Below are 15,142 nucleotides of genomic sequence, written 5' to 3'. Positions count from 1 at the left end.
TGCGGTTCGTTCCATCGCAGAAGCGGCTTCGCTTCTGCGGAGCTCTTTCCGCTTCTGCGGCTCCAACTGGGTATCCCTTTGTCCGCTTATGAGAGCCACAGCTCTCTTGTGCGAGTCCGCACCTGCGGTCAGTTCCTCTACAGGTGCGATGACACCAAAAGCAGCAAATTTCAGAATTTGCCTAAGTCCAAAAATTGATCCGATTTCGATCCGGATTGCACTCGGGGTACTCGGGACCCCGTCCGTATATACCAACAAGTCCAGTAACATAACAGGACCTACTCGGAGTTTCAAATTACATCAAACAACATCGAAATTACGAATTGCACTTCGAATCGCACTTATGAGTTTTCAAGTTTCAAATTTACAAAACTCGTGCCGAAACGTATTAAATCAAGTCCCATTGACCCCAAATTTTGCACACAAGTCATAAATGACATAACGGACCTATTCAAATTTCCAGAATCGGATTTCGACCCTCTGATATAAAAAAAGTCAACTCTTCGGTCAAACTTCCAAACTTAAATTTCTATTTTAGCCATTTCAAGCCAAATTTAACTACGGACCTCCAAATAATTTTCCGGACATGCTCCTAAGTCCAAAATCACCATACGGAGCTATTGGAATCATTAAAATTCTATTCTGAGGTCATTTTCACATAAGTCAACATCTAGTCAACCTTTTCAACTTAAGCTTTCAACCTTGAGACTAAGTGTCTCAATTCATTCTGAAATCTCTCCGGACCCAAATCGCCTACCCCGGCAAGTCACATAACAGTTATAAAGTACAGAATGAGCAGTAAATAGGGGAACGGGGCTACAACTTTTAAAATGACTGGCCGGGTCGTTACAACCTCCCAAAGTACAAGGAATTGTAAAACTGCGCGGATCACCAAGTTTCTGTTGAAGCTTATTTTGAAGTATAGCACTACATTTTTCTGTAAGCTTAACCACTGAAACTTCTTCCAATTTTCTTTTACTTGACAAAATATCTTTAAAAAATTTAGCATATGCCGACATTTGCTTCAAAGCATTTGTAAAAGGTATGTTAATGTAAAGCTGTTTTAAAATTTCTAGAAAGTTTGAGAACTATTTGTCAATCTTTTCTCTTTTTAGCATTTGGGGAAAGGGGAGGGGTACAGAGTGAGGATTCGTCATCAATTCATTTTCTTGTACCTTTTTTTCCTTTATTTTTTTGTTCTTTTAGAAGTTCGTAGTCTCTTTTATTCTCACCTTCATTTACCTGTTCCATTTCTTGTGGCTTTCCTTGTCTATCTGCATATGGATTATCAAGAGTTTTACCAGACCGCAGAGAGATGGCTTGGAGATGTTCCTTTGAATTTTTCTCAGTGTTACTTGGTAGAGCACCTTTTATTTGTCCAGACATGAGGGTTGCTAATTGGCTCATCTGAATTTTCAAATTCTTGATTGCTAAATTTTGACTTTCAACTTTCTCGTCTGTAGCTTTAATGAATTTGTACATCATGTCTTCAAGGCTTTGTTGATGAGCTCTTTGGGGCTGTTGTTGATATTGCTGAAAATCTTGTTGCCCTCTATTTTGATTTTGAAAACCAGGTGGTCCCTGTGCCTGCTGCTTTTGATTGAAAAATCTTTGAGGATTTTCAGCACTATTTAGGTTACTCCATTGGAATCCCGGATGTTTTTGTGCCATAGGACTACCGAATGGATAACTGGTTCTATAACCAATAGCATTTATGTGTTCTTCATTTTGTGTTGAAGCTTGGCACTCATGATTGGGATGATTACCTCCACAAACGTCACAGTTCTCATGTTGAGATGATGATTGGGTAATTTACCTGAAAAGCCTCAACATTTTGTGTCAGAGTTGCAATTTGTTGTGCTAATGAATTCCAAGCCTCAACTTGATTGACTCTTGCTGCTTTCTTAACAATCATTTTGTCTGAGGGCCATTGAACAATATTTTCTGAATTTTATTAAGCAATTGCATGGCTTCTGTAGTGGTTTTGCTCATTATGGATCCTCCTGATGCTGCGTCAATTACATTTCTAGCAAAGGGTTTAAGACCATGATAAAAAATATATAAGATATCAGTATCTTTGATACCATGGTGTGAAAATTTTCTTAACATTGCTTTTAATCATTCTCATGCTTGGTATACAGGTTCGGAATCTGTCTGCATAAAATTATTGATTTCTTGCTTCATTTTAAATATTTTTGCAGGTGAAAAATATTTATTAAGAAATTTCTGAGTCATTTGGTCCCATGTAGTGATTGAACCTCTTGGCAGACTTCGCAACCATATTTTTGCTTCACCTTTTAATGAAAAGGGAAAAAGCTCAACCTGATAGCGTCAGTTGTGACTCCATTATACCTGCGAGTTTCAACTAATTCAAGAAAATTAATTAGATGGGTGTGAGGATATTCACTCGCATCACCAGTAAACTGACATGACTGTTGAATGGTTTGAATCAAGCCTGTGCGAATTTTAAAGTTGTTTGCTGCAATTGGTGATCTTCTCACACTTGATTCTCCTTCAAAATGATTCGGCCTTGCATAATCTCTGAGTATTCTGTCACATCGTGGAGCCACCTCATCGGACTATTTTTCCACTTGATGTAATTTTTTAATTTATGAAAAGAGCTAGCTGATCTTAAAAATAATAGTATGATATTGTAGAGTAAAATAAAAATTAAAAATATGGAATAAAAATTAAAAATATGAGAGTTTCTCCAAATTTCTTTAGCAACACTGATTCAATTTTGTGAGGAGCTAAATCATTTCCTTTTAAGTAGGTGGTAATATGCTCCTGTGGGTTTGAAGTCCCGTCATACTTTGGCACTTCAGGCATTTTGAACCGCTTCGGGATTAGTTCGGGTGCCGCACTCGGCTTGTACGGGAATTGAGTATACTTCTTCGAGTTCGGGCCTTTCAATACTGGTGGCGCGCCCGAGATTTGGTCCACGCGGGCGTTTACTTCACTCAGAAATCGTAAAATTTAATTCTTGAACGGGTCGTTCTCGTTGTTGAGACCGGATCCGCTCCCCCAGCCCCTTCGGAGCCAACTTCACCCCAGGAGTGTTGTTGTCGACTCTCTGCGTTGTTTGGTTTTCAGCAACCCTGGGAGGAATTGGATCTCGTCTGTTTGCATTATTCGAAACCCCCGATAGCGCCTGCTTCAGCTCCGTCATAACTTTATCCTGCCATGTGAGATGGCCTAGAATGATCGCATGTTGCTTTTGCAGGACCCTCACCGCATCCACGACATGCTTCTCGTCAGCATCATCGGGAGTTGTCTCCCGAATCTATCGAGGGTACTGCCTGTCATGCACCAGCGTGTCGTCATTCTCCTCATTGCGGGTGTCACTGATTGAATCCTCGAAATGAGGTTGATCCCCTCGAATTTCAGGGTTGTGCGTGTTGTTAACAGTGTTATCTGCCATTTTTTATGATTTTTTCTAAGATAAAATAATCAAATCACGTTAGTAAAAAAGGCAAGGATCAATTTAATTGCACGACTGTCTAGGCCCCACAGTGGGCGCCAGACTGTTTACCCGTAAAATGGTACAGTTAAATTTATACATGATTTCTAGAAAAGTGAACTAATTTGATCCTGAAATAATGCAATAATTGAAGAAATGTACAATACTTAGCCTTAAAATGTAGATGAAACAGCAGAGATGACAGTTCCGGGAACAAAGTTTTCGGGCACAGCAATGATGAGATTAAAAAGCGGGAAAGTAAGATTGTATTAAGCATTGTATAGAATGTAGTGTAAGTTTAGCTAGAAAATTCGTGTCTTTTACAATGATAACTGGGCTCACTATTTATAGCTATGTCTAGGGAAGGATGTCCTAGGATCGTTCCCTCCTTTAATGTCAATTATGAGGGTCATTGATGAAGATGTAACGGTGAATATAAATGCCAAATTCTCTGTAACGGGCCGTCGCTCTTAATGCTGCAGAATATTTCTTATTAAATGCTACCGGAGCAGAGCATTTAATACACCTTTATGAACGTTATCCCTTCCGGTGACAAGCGGAATGGCTGTGTTCGGTCTTCGGCCATCCCCGTATTGGGTTCCATGTGTCTTTCCTTTAGATGACCACATGTCATATCATATTTCACCTTATACAATCACGGCCCAGAAGAATTCCATGAGGAGTCTTTGCCTTCTGAATGGTATGAGAAAGCTTTCTCAAAATTAACAAAATTGAGCCACTTGCTAAAGAATGTGGACTTAGTTGATGGTAAGCTAGTCAATGTTAATGATCGCGCGAGAGTTTATGATGAGAGCTTGAAACAAAAGATGACTACTTTTAAATCACTGGCTAGGACCTTTGTTGGGTGCGTCAATGCAAGAAAGGATGAAGAAGAATGTGATGGAAGCATTAGCTGATTCATAATACGACTAGCCTGTGTATTTCAGTAAAGCTAGCGAGAGGGAATCGATTACCATTGATTCCCTCACAAAAGTGTCAAACTTCTTGATTGTGTCTGCTCAACAAAAGAAGCTTGTCAGGCAATCAGTATGTGCACAGGTCACAAAGTACCCGATATGGACAGGGGTACTCGGGGAGATATTGATTGGACTGAAATCTGAGATAGATTTTCTAAATAGTAGGTGTCCGAGTAAAGAAATTAAAATGGCGCAGCAAATAGTTGCAACTTGTCAAAAGTTTTTAGAAAGTGCCACTTCTTATGACCTTGAATCCACTTCATGGATGCGCCTCGCACCTGCCAAAGGCGCGGAGTCACCCACTTCTCACAAGTGGGAAGATGTTCTTGAAATGTTTCTCGACCTTATTAATTGCTTGAGTGAAGAGACAAAATTAACTTCGGAGGTTAAGAAGCTTGAGGCCATGAAAGAAGGGCTTTATCAGATTAGGGATGTTCTGATAGACAAAAGCATTGGATATAAGGAAACTCGCCACCAGGAGAGTTTAGTGCACAAGAAGTTGAGTAAAACATTGGGTCACTCGTCACGATGTGTGTTCACACTTCTTCTTTATTATATTTATGGCAACATATGGGATATTGAAGTTGAAGTTTGTTGAGGACTTTATGCGCAATTGGTCGTGGGGACAAGTTCCGTCTATGCATGGGAAAGATCTTAACATCCAATGAGCAGAATATACTGCAGAGTGGGGTAAAGCAGCTAAGCAGAGTTCTGGGGCTTTTCAAGTTTGTATGGGAAACAGCAGGAATGAAAGGCGACCTAGAAGTACAAGGCCATTTGTGGTGCATTGGCGCGGAGAATAAGTCATTTACCTATAGAAACACTATGTTCTTGCTGCATTCTATTAGTTGCTAATGCCGGGCTTGTATCGTAGGTTAGTACGGCACCAGATATCGTAGGTGAATCTCTTTCGAGTGGGATTCACCTCTTCATTTCCCTCATCCAAAACTTTCAAGGCTTAAATTTTTTTGGCCATTCTCATTCCCTCTTCGGTCATTGAGTTTATAGTTTGATCTCCATATGCATAAACCTCTCTACCTGCACAAGATATTGGGTATGTTGTTGTATCTCTAGATGCATAAAAGTTACTCTCCAACTGTTTTTTATTTTCTAGATAATTTCTCAAACTTGTCATTTTTATCCAAATCGTGTACTAGTCTTCATAGTCAACCAAATAGTTGATGTGCAATGTGTCTTATTGACATCATAGTTTTTAGTGAAAGGCATTTTGTCTAAGTGGTATTTCACCATACCTATGAACAAGACATAGAGTTGGGTTCTGCCATAACTGTTTGGTCCAAAAAAAACATGAGATTCTCTCAAAGACGAGAATAATGGGAAGGAAAAGGCTAAAAGTAATTAGAATAAATTTCAACAGTAGACTAAGTAATTCCATCCTCAGTCCTCACGCCCAAATATAGAAAGGCAAACAACGTAGAGTTACTTATGTCATGCAAAATCTAAATTAACAAATTGGAGTTCCACAAAACTCTCATTTATTTAACAAGTTAAATAAAATTACAAATATTGGCATAAAATTGTAAGGGGAACTCAACGAATTCACAAGTACATAATATTCATGCCTTGAGTGAAACACTTTTGTTGATGACTTGGGTAGGGGCCGCGCGAACGCAGGCCCCCGCTGCCACAAATTATGACGTAGGCTCGACCACTTGGGCCGACCTTAGGCGGGCACCCCTCCAAAGTGCAATGGAGGTCACCAACCTAGGCCATAGGTCTTATTGATCACCCATTGACCCCGTCCAGGTAAGTATGTTCCCTTGATGCTCCTCCCTATGGTTTTATATCCCTCCAGCTCTTGGTTTTCCTTTGTGTTAGCCGATATGGGACATCTTGTGCCTAAGCTATCTTCTCTTTGAATAGGATAAGCAGTGTTTAGATCCTAGTGATACAAACTCAGTTCTTTTAAGTCCTCTATTGCCAGTATACTAACCAGTTTGGTGTAGCTAATCTATCTTTCATACCAGATGTCAAAACTTATGGAATTATAGCATTTGGTGCAATCCCCTAACCACATTGCAAGGATCCTATGTTTTCCAAAACACAGTACTAATTTTTTATGGAATTCGCTCTGCTCAATGCTAAGATCCTACGTCCTTTTTCTTGGATGGAATAGATGCTTAAATATAGGAGTTGCATTGATATGTGGTTATGGCATATGGAAAGAGGGCTGTGAGACTGGCATTGTACAGTTCTGAGACTGCAATTTCATCAACAATGTTTTTTCATTTTTATTCCTAAGTATTTATCTTTTGATTTTTTATTGACGGATTATCATGTTTGTTTAAGTCAGTACTAGTCTTCATAGTCCACCACTCAACCACTTATTAGATGCGCAATGTTCTGTCTTATCATTCGTGTACAAGATTGAAACTAAAATTGGTGGGACACTCAGTTAAGAAACCCCTTGGAAAACTGCAATATTCTTTAGTGAACGGCAAAAAGAACAGTTAGCTCTCTACTCATCGCAAGGCTGTGTGGGATGTAGAGATGATTCGCTCGCCTTTGTCTTACAATATAGGTCGGATGTGCACCCGTAAACTATTTTTATATCCACATACAGTTGAGATTTACAACTCCTTAATCGTAAAAACTATAGCTTCCTTTCTTTCACACAATTAAACACAGATAACTAAGAAATGAAAGAAAGCCAGAAAGAAGCTAGATGAAGATTAATTTGGAATTTAAATAAGTTGTTTTCAGCTAATTCAAACAGGCTGTGTGCTACTTTAATACTGAAAAAAGTTAAACATACGCACGCAAGACTGAAACTAGAATTGTAGGGGGTTCTCAAAGAAGAAAACCCCTCCAAAAATAGGCGTATGCCACTGAATGCAGCGCACACACGGTATTCTTTAGTAAAAGGCGAAAGAATAGTTCGCTTTGTGCTCACTGCATGGCTGCGTGAGTTTTACAATAGCCAGTGCCTCCCTTTTTATGTTGTAACAAAGTCTGGTTTTACTCTTTAGGTTCGATGTGGTACGTGCATCACTCTTTTTCCCCTCAAAATATATTTCACTCTCCTTTTTTTCTTTTGTTCTTCTCCTTCTTCAGCAGTCTTGCAATTACCTACTGTATGGTTGAAAACTTATGCTATTCGGCATGATTTGTAATCTTATATTTGATTTCTCGTCAGTTTCCCGGTGATTGGAAGAGATATATGCTCACAAGCTGATCGACGAAATGCTGCACAGAAAGATTTGGACTATATATCTTGAATTTCGGATCCAGGTTGGTTTTTAATTGTATAATGGAGGACCCAATCGGCATAAGCAGAAAACAGAGCAGTCTCGGTCGATTAAATTGCATTGTTTATTTTTACTTTAAGTTGGCCTTACAATGGCATTGAGTAGTATGAAAGATATTGATAGCCAACAAAAGTGGAGGGATGCGGTTTTGTCACTGCCCAGAAGAAGTCAATGAGGAGTCTCTGCATTCTGAATGGTATGAAAAAGCTTTCTCAAAATTAACAAAAATGAGCCACTTACTAAAGCATGTGGACTTAGTTGATGGTAAGCTAGTCAATATTAATGACCGCGCGAGAGTTTATGACGAGAGCTTGGAACAAAAGATGTCTCCCTTTAAATCACTGGCTATGACATTTATTGGGTGTCCGTCAATGCAAGAAATGATGAAGAAAAGAAGCTTCAACAAAAGAAGCTTGTCAGGCAATCGATATGTACACAGGTCACAAAGTACCCGATATGGACAGGGGCACTCGAGGAGATATTGAATGGGCTGAAATCTGAGATAGATTTTCTAAATCGCAAATGTCCGAGTAAAGAAATTAAAATGTCGCAGCAAATAGTTACAACTTGTCAAAAGTTTTTAGAAAGTGCCACTTCTTATGACCCTGAATCCACTTCATGGATATGCCTCGCACCTGCCAAAGGTGCGGAGTCACCCACTTCTAACAAGTGGGAAGATGTTCTTGAAATGTTTCTCGACCTTAGTAATTGCTTGAGTGAATAGACAAAAATAACTTCGAAGTAAGAAGCTTGAGGTTATGAAAGAGGGACTTTATTAGATTAGGGATGTTTCGATAGACAAAAACATTGGATATAAGGAAACTCGCCACCAAGAAAGTTTAGTGCACAAGAAATTAACTAAAACATTGGGCCACTCATCGCGATGTGTGTTCATACTTCTTCTTTATTATCTTTATGGCAGCATATGGGATATTGAAGTTGAAGTTTGTGGAGGGCTTTATGCAATTGGTCGCGGGGACAAGTTCCGTCTATGCACGGGAAAGATCTTAACATCCAATGAGCAGAATATACTGCAGAGTGGGGTAAAGCAGCTAAGCAGAGTTCTGGGGCTTTTCAAGTTTGTATGGGAAACGGCAGGAATGAAAGGCGACCTAGAAGTACAAGGCCATTTGTGGTGCATTGGTGCGGAGAATAAGTCATTTACCTATAGAAACAATCTGTTCTTGTTGCATTCTATTAGTTGCTAATGCAAGACTTTTCTCTGACAATGAGAACTAGAAAGGTTCCACCAGAGGATGATGTATTCAGCAATGAATGTGTATCGTAGGTTAGCATGTAATCAACTATTTGCTGTCATATCATTTTCAGTTTGTTATGATGGGGGAACTTTATGTCTGAGCTACAAGACAATCATCACTTCATTAGTTTGTTACAAATGGTCTAGTCAGATGCTAAATTTCATAGACTGATTTTGCTATTTAAAGTGTAACCAATTGTAGTGGACTTGCCTTAAATTTATGATGTTATAGGACAATTATATGTTAGCCTTTTTGTCTTCAACTTGCATAGGTTGGATCAATCCTATCTTGAAAAAGGTCAATATGAGAAAATGACAGAGAGAAAGGACTTGCCGCCATATTACACCAAGTTTTAGTAACTTAGTGATGCTGCTCAATGCTGAGCTCCTTCAACTTAGCTGGTGATCTTTCACTTGCTACTCGTCTACCCCATTTATATATTTGAGGTTTGGAAAAATATGTTGAATCTCAGGTTGCTCTACAAGCTTGAAAAGATGATGCGATTGGGTACGTTAATGATGTACAGTAAATAAATGGTAGGATGTGATCGCGATGGATGTTATAGTGTCTTATCTGATGTAAATAGTGGGTGCTAAAGTTATCTTGGTTCAAAATTTCAAATCAATGCTGGTTTTCATCGTTCAACAGTCAACTAAACCATTTATTTGACGCGATATCCCCTATTGATATTAAAATTCTTAAAGAACGGCATTCTACTATGTGGAATCTCAACCTAACTATAAAACAGAACTAGGCAAAGCATCAACCGATATTATCCTGAAATATGCAATTTTTGAAAGCAACGAAACTGCACTCCACCATCTGAATACATAATACTTGGCCACTTATTATTACCTCTTTCTGACTTAAACTATTAATAACAAGTCTCCAAAACAAGTCGACTTCCACCATGATAAATAAAATAATGCATAAAAAGCACATGATCATTCAATAAAACAAATAAGAAAGTCAGGGAGAACTACAGTAAAACAAAAGAAATATGTAAAGTTGGGAGAACTACATCTGAAAAAATATTGAGGAAGTTCCAACACCATAATTATTTAGTCAAATGACAGGCTTATTTGTATTCATCAAACATGTATTGCTAAATCAGCGTACCATTTGAGGCTTTTGGTAAATCCTTCTTTGATTTTTATAGTTTAGTTTCAATATAAAATTTCTACATTAACATATTAGAGTATGGATTTACTTGAATTAAAAAAAGTTAAAGTTGTAAGATCATATATTTTTTATGTTTTGTAAAAGAATTACCGTTATGTATATAAATCGCAAGAATTCCAACACGATGTTCACATGCATTAAGAGTAGGCCAGTCCAAAGTACATTTGTTGTAGTGGGTATGTGCATTGTAGAATGGCTTAGGAGAAAAAGAAACAAATACGCTTATTTATGCTAAATTTCATAGACTGATTTTGCTATTTAAAGTGTAACCAATTGTAGTGGACTGATAATTACCATAACAAAAAGGATCAATCTTAACCATAGGTCAGTGACTGATACTTTGTCATGGAAAAGACTCTAAAAGAGGATGATACATTTGTTCTCAGTAGGATATTCAGTTTCTAGAAGAAAAGGTTTCAGTTTAACAAGTGAAGTTCGTCAACATAGAAAGAGCCACAGATCCTTCCACTTTGTTCTTCTACTTAAATATATCCCTATAAAACATCAAATTTGCAGGTTAAACTAGAATTGTAGGGGGTACTCTAAAGAAGAGAACCCCTCCAAAAATTGGCGTATGCCACTGAGTGCAGCGCGCACACGGTATTCTTTAGTAAAAGGCGAAAGAATAGTTCGCTTTGTGCTCACTGCGTGGCTGCGTGAGTTCTTCACTTGCCAGTGGTTCCCTTTTTATATTGGAACAAAGTCTGGATTTACTCTTTCTTTTCGATGTGGTACGCACATCACTCTTTTTTCCCTTAAGGCTTCAAAGTATGTTTCTCTCTGCTTTTCTTCTTCTTGTTCTTCTCCTTCTTCACCAGTCCTGCAATTACTATATGGTTGGAATTTACAAGTTTTTCAAAATAAAAACAACTTTTGCGGTTCTGCATGATTTGTAATCTAACTAAAGTGTATTTGATAACTATTTAAGTTGTAACCAATTGTAGTGGACTTGCCTAAAGTGTATGATGTTATAGGATAATTATTTGTTAGATATTCCTCCTTTTTGTCTTCAACTTGCACAGGTTGGATCAATCCTATCTTGAAAAAGGTCAATATGAGAAAATGACAGAGAGAAAGGACTTGCCGCCATATTACACCAAGTTTTAGTAACTCATGCTGCTCAATGTTGAGCTCCTTGAACTTAGCTGGTGATATTTTACTTGCTCCTTGTGATGAGGACTCACTTATCTACCCATTTTTATATTTGAGGTTTGGAAAAATATGATGAATCTCAGGCTGCTCCACAAGCTTGAAAAGATGATGTGATGGGGTTTGCTAATGATGTTTACAGTGAATAAAGGTTCAACACTATAGTATAATTTGGACCAAGTTAATTGCCTTCAAAAGCGGATACAAAATTTACGGTTCAATCTTTAAGGTTTTCAGTATTGAACCATTATGTTTTTAAAATTATGGACTCATATCTACTATTTGTTGCAATTTTAGTGAATTTTTAAACATAAATTTATGCTCCCCATCGAAAGTACTAGGTTCAGAATAACCCGATGCTCAAACACTGCATCCGCCCCCCTGATTGCCTCTACCAGGTTGGAAGATCCTGGCCACAATCAATGGTAGGATGTCCCCTTTTGATATCAAAATTCTTGAAGAACGGCATTCTGCTATGTGGAATCTCAGCCTAAGCATAAAACAGAACGGCTTTTATATTTGTCAATTTTGGTCAGAAAATATGAGATTCTCACAAGGAGAACCCAATGTTATCCTGAAATATGCAAATTTTGAAAGCAGTGGCACTGCACTCCATCTGATTACTTGGCCACTTATTATTACCTCTTTCTGAGTTATATTATTAATGACAAGTCTCCAAAAATGGTTTTATTTTAAGATTGAAGCTAGTTACATTCTAATAATTCAGGAAATAAGGTCTGACTTCCTTTGTAAAAAGTCACAATTTAGACAAGACAAAGAAGAAAATTGATCCTATATAACCACGAAAGAGAGCAGATTGATTTACTATAATTCCTAAGTAGAATTGTGTGAGATTAGACGTCACATACAATAACGTCATACTCTCTTATTCATGGAAAAGAGTAGTCTTACTTTTAAAATGTTACAAAAATCAACACTATGTCCTTTTAACAGTAGTAAATAATTTATATTTTCAATTTTTTTTATCTTGCTGAAGCTGGAATTGAGAGTAAAATAATGAATGTTACCCTCTCTTTCGAATGGAATTCACCTCTTCCTTTCCCTCAGCCAAACCTTTTAAGGCTTGAAATGTTTTGGCCATCCTCATTCCTTCTTCGGTCCCTGGTTCAGTTTAACTCACAAGCAGTGCCAAATGTGGAAAAAAATGATCCCTTTGTTTCCGCTGGACTCTGGGCCATTCAAAATAATAAAAGCAATAGCTTGAGCCAAAAAAGTTTAGTTGAAGAATTGGGTAGGGGCCGCGCGAACGCAGGCCTCCACTGCCACAAATTATGACATAAGCTCCACCACTTGAGCCGACCTTAGGCGGACACCCCTCCAAAGTGCAATGGAAGTCACCAACCTAGGCCATGAGTCTTATTGATCGCCCATTGACCCCGTCCAGGTAAGTATGTTTCAATATAACTCCTTGCTATGGTTTTATACACCTCCTGATCCTCAGTTTTGTTTGTGTCAGCCGATGAGGGACAATTTGCGTTTATTTTCCCCTATTTGGTCAGAAAAGTAAAAGTAAGCCATCCACTTTCTGCTTGTTTTCCCCTTCCTTTCTTTTCTTTTCTTTTTCATTTATAGCACGCTTGATACATAAAAAAACAGATTCTCGAATCTCTTAAGAGTAAAATACCAAAAATTCACCTGAAACCTAATTTGAGCAAATCATCTTTTGGATTAAGGGTGTTGTTTAGTACCTGAGGTCATTCTAAATGTATGATTACTGCAAAGTTGCTGAATTTACAGGGGGGAAGTAATGTGCAACACTGCAACCCTTGCTGCTGCCGGGGCGGATTTAGTAGGGCGGAAGGGAGTTCACCCGAACCCTTCGCCGGAAAATTATACTGTATATCTAAGGTGAAATTAGGTTTGTGCCTCTATATATTATATTTTGAATCCCCTTGACATAGCCCAAATGCGTAGCTTAGTGATCAAGGGTGTTCAAAATCTTTGTGAGGTCAATGGTTCAATTACCATTGGCGACATTTTGTTTTAATTTCTTAACTTTTTCTTGTTTGAACCCTCTTAGCAGAAATTCTGCCTTCGCCATGGCCTGCTAGGTAATCCAATATTTTGCTTTCGGAGTTAATTCATAATTACCATAACAAAAAGGATCAATCTTAACCGTAGGTCTCTAAAGAGGATAGCATATTTTCCTCAGATTGTATGACATCCAGTTTCCAGAAGAAAAAAGTTCAGTTTAATAAGTGATGTTCATTTCCATTCTCAAAAAATAACTTAGGAAGAGCCCCAAATTTATTCCACTTAGTTCTTCAACTGGTATGCCTATAAAACATCTCATTAAAGGTTACAAACTAGAATTGTACGGGGAACAAGATATGGCACAAATCCATTCCCTTCAAACAATCTTTCATGTGTTGGAGGGTCTTCTTTGGTAGAATGTCACGCCCCAATTTCACCTATAGGTTGTGATGGCGCCCAACACTTACAGCTAGGCAAGCCAACTAGTAATTTAAACCCATATTCAATTCTTTAAAAATTAACCAAGTAATTAAACTCTTCTTACTTACAATAATTTAGACAATATGAGAAGAATTAGTAAATTAAAATAACCAAGAACAGAATTTAAATCCAAACATTCTACTAGTGTGTGTGCCAAGATTTGGTGTCACAAGTGTATGAGCATCTAGTAGATTATACAAAAAAATTATAAAAACTGTCTGAAATGAAATAGACAAAATAAAACTCCCAGAAGAGGCACTAGTTGCTGCAGAACGGCTCAGAAAGCAGCTCGCCACTAAGCCTCTCGATAACGCGGGTGCGCACCGATAGGTCCAACAATAGTACCTGTCTCAGGTCCTGCACAAAAAGTGCAGCAATCGTAGCATGAGTACGTAAACAACGTGTACTCAGTAATTATCAAGCCTAATCTCGAAGAGGTAGAAACGAGATGATCGACTTTGACACTCACTAAGGGTCAATAATAATAATAAATATAATAAAAATAGAAATATTTAAATCAACATGATTCACAGAGTTAACAATAATTTTATTTAACCAACAGAAATAATTAAATTCCTTCAAATGCAACAATTTCCAATCTATTAATTAAATTCACAAGCTGCAATTAAAATATCAAGGTATCGTGTAATTATTTTTATTAGGCACGATTTCTGCCGAGGTCGTATGGCCCGATCCAGAGTGTTGTGTACACTGCCGAGGGACGTGCGGCGCGATCCATAGATGCATCTATATTGCCGAGGCGTTCGGCCCGCTCCACTAGAAAGGAGGACATTTTCTTATGTACATCCGGAAGGAGAGTATATTTATTATAAGATTAATTCGAGAGGATGAACAATTTCTTTTAACAATTAATTAATTTAAGCAGAAAATTAAGTATATAGGATTTCCATCTTTTACTATCTTTCCCTAACAATTCACAATATATTTCAAATTATTTAATTAAACAAAGGATATAATTTACACACATAATTCATGCTTTGAGTCCTAAACTACCCGGACTTTAGCATAGATAGTAGCTACGTACGGACTCTTGTCATCTCGTGCGTACGTAGCCCCCACATTTAGCAACAATTATTAATTTAATCATCTATGGGGTAAATTCCCCATCACAAGATTAGACAAGAGACTTACCTCAACTTGCTCCAATTTAATCCACTAGTAGGTCTTTCCTTCGATTATCCAACTCTGTATGGCTCGAATCTAGCCAAAATAATTCGATACAATCACTAAAAATTATAGGAATCAATTTCATAAGAAAATACTACATTTTTCAATAAAAATTCAAAATTAACTCAAAAATCGTCTGTGGGGCCCACGTCTCGGAATTCGGCGAAAGTTACGAAATATGAA

At 37.8% G+C, this 15,142-nt stretch overlaps 2 long non-coding RNA genes and 4 other non-coding genes across 6 annotated transcripts; 1 reads left to right on the top strand and 5 right to left on the bottom strand.

The window, feature by feature from the left end:
* Window positions 1-6,051: 6,051 nt before the first annotated feature.
* Window positions 6,052-6,212, bottom strand: LOC138898306 (U1 spliceosomal RNA). Its single transcript, XR_011410773.1, has one exon. It is a non-coding gene; the product is annotated as a U1 spliceosomal RNA (small nuclear RNA).
* A 923-nt stretch (window positions 6,213-7,135) lies between these two features.
* LOC138896925 (uncharacterized) lies at window positions 7,136-9,144 on the top strand. The gene is made up of 2 exons (XR_011410537.1): window positions 7,136-7,437; window positions 7,595-9,144. It is a non-coding gene; the product is annotated as an uncharacterized lncRNA (long non-coding RNA).
* Window positions 7,244-7,360, bottom strand: LOC117273501 (U5 spliceosomal RNA). The gene has a single exon (XR_004503505.2). It is a non-coding gene; the product is annotated as a U5 spliceosomal RNA (small nuclear RNA).
* A 1,531-nt stretch (window positions 9,145-10,675) lies between the features above and the next one.
* LOC138896702 (uncharacterized) lies at window positions 10,676-12,687 on the bottom strand. The gene is made up of 2 exons (XR_011410099.1): window positions 12,325-12,687; window positions 10,676-10,967 (listed from the first exon to the last, which is right to left on the bottom strand). It is a non-coding gene; the product is annotated as an uncharacterized lncRNA (long non-coding RNA).
* Window positions 10,684-10,801, bottom strand: LOC117273186 (U5 spliceosomal RNA). The gene has a single exon (XR_004503149.1). It is a non-coding gene; the product is annotated as a U5 spliceosomal RNA (small nuclear RNA).
* LOC117277261 (U1 spliceosomal RNA) lies at window positions 12,549-12,709 on the bottom strand. Its single transcript, XR_004507543.1, has one exon. It is a non-coding gene; the product is annotated as a U1 spliceosomal RNA (small nuclear RNA).
* Window positions 12,710-15,142: the final 2,433 nt, after the last annotated feature.

The sequence above is a fragment of the Nicotiana tomentosiformis genome, chromosome 8, assembly GCF_000390325.3.
Source record: "Nicotiana tomentosiformis chromosome 8, ASM39032v3, whole genome shotgun sequence".
In the NCBI taxonomy this organism is placed as follows: Eukaryota; Viridiplantae; Streptophyta; class Magnoliopsida; order Solanales; family Solanaceae; genus Nicotiana; species Nicotiana tomentosiformis.
This window is presented reverse-complemented; position numbering and strand designations above follow the sequence as displayed.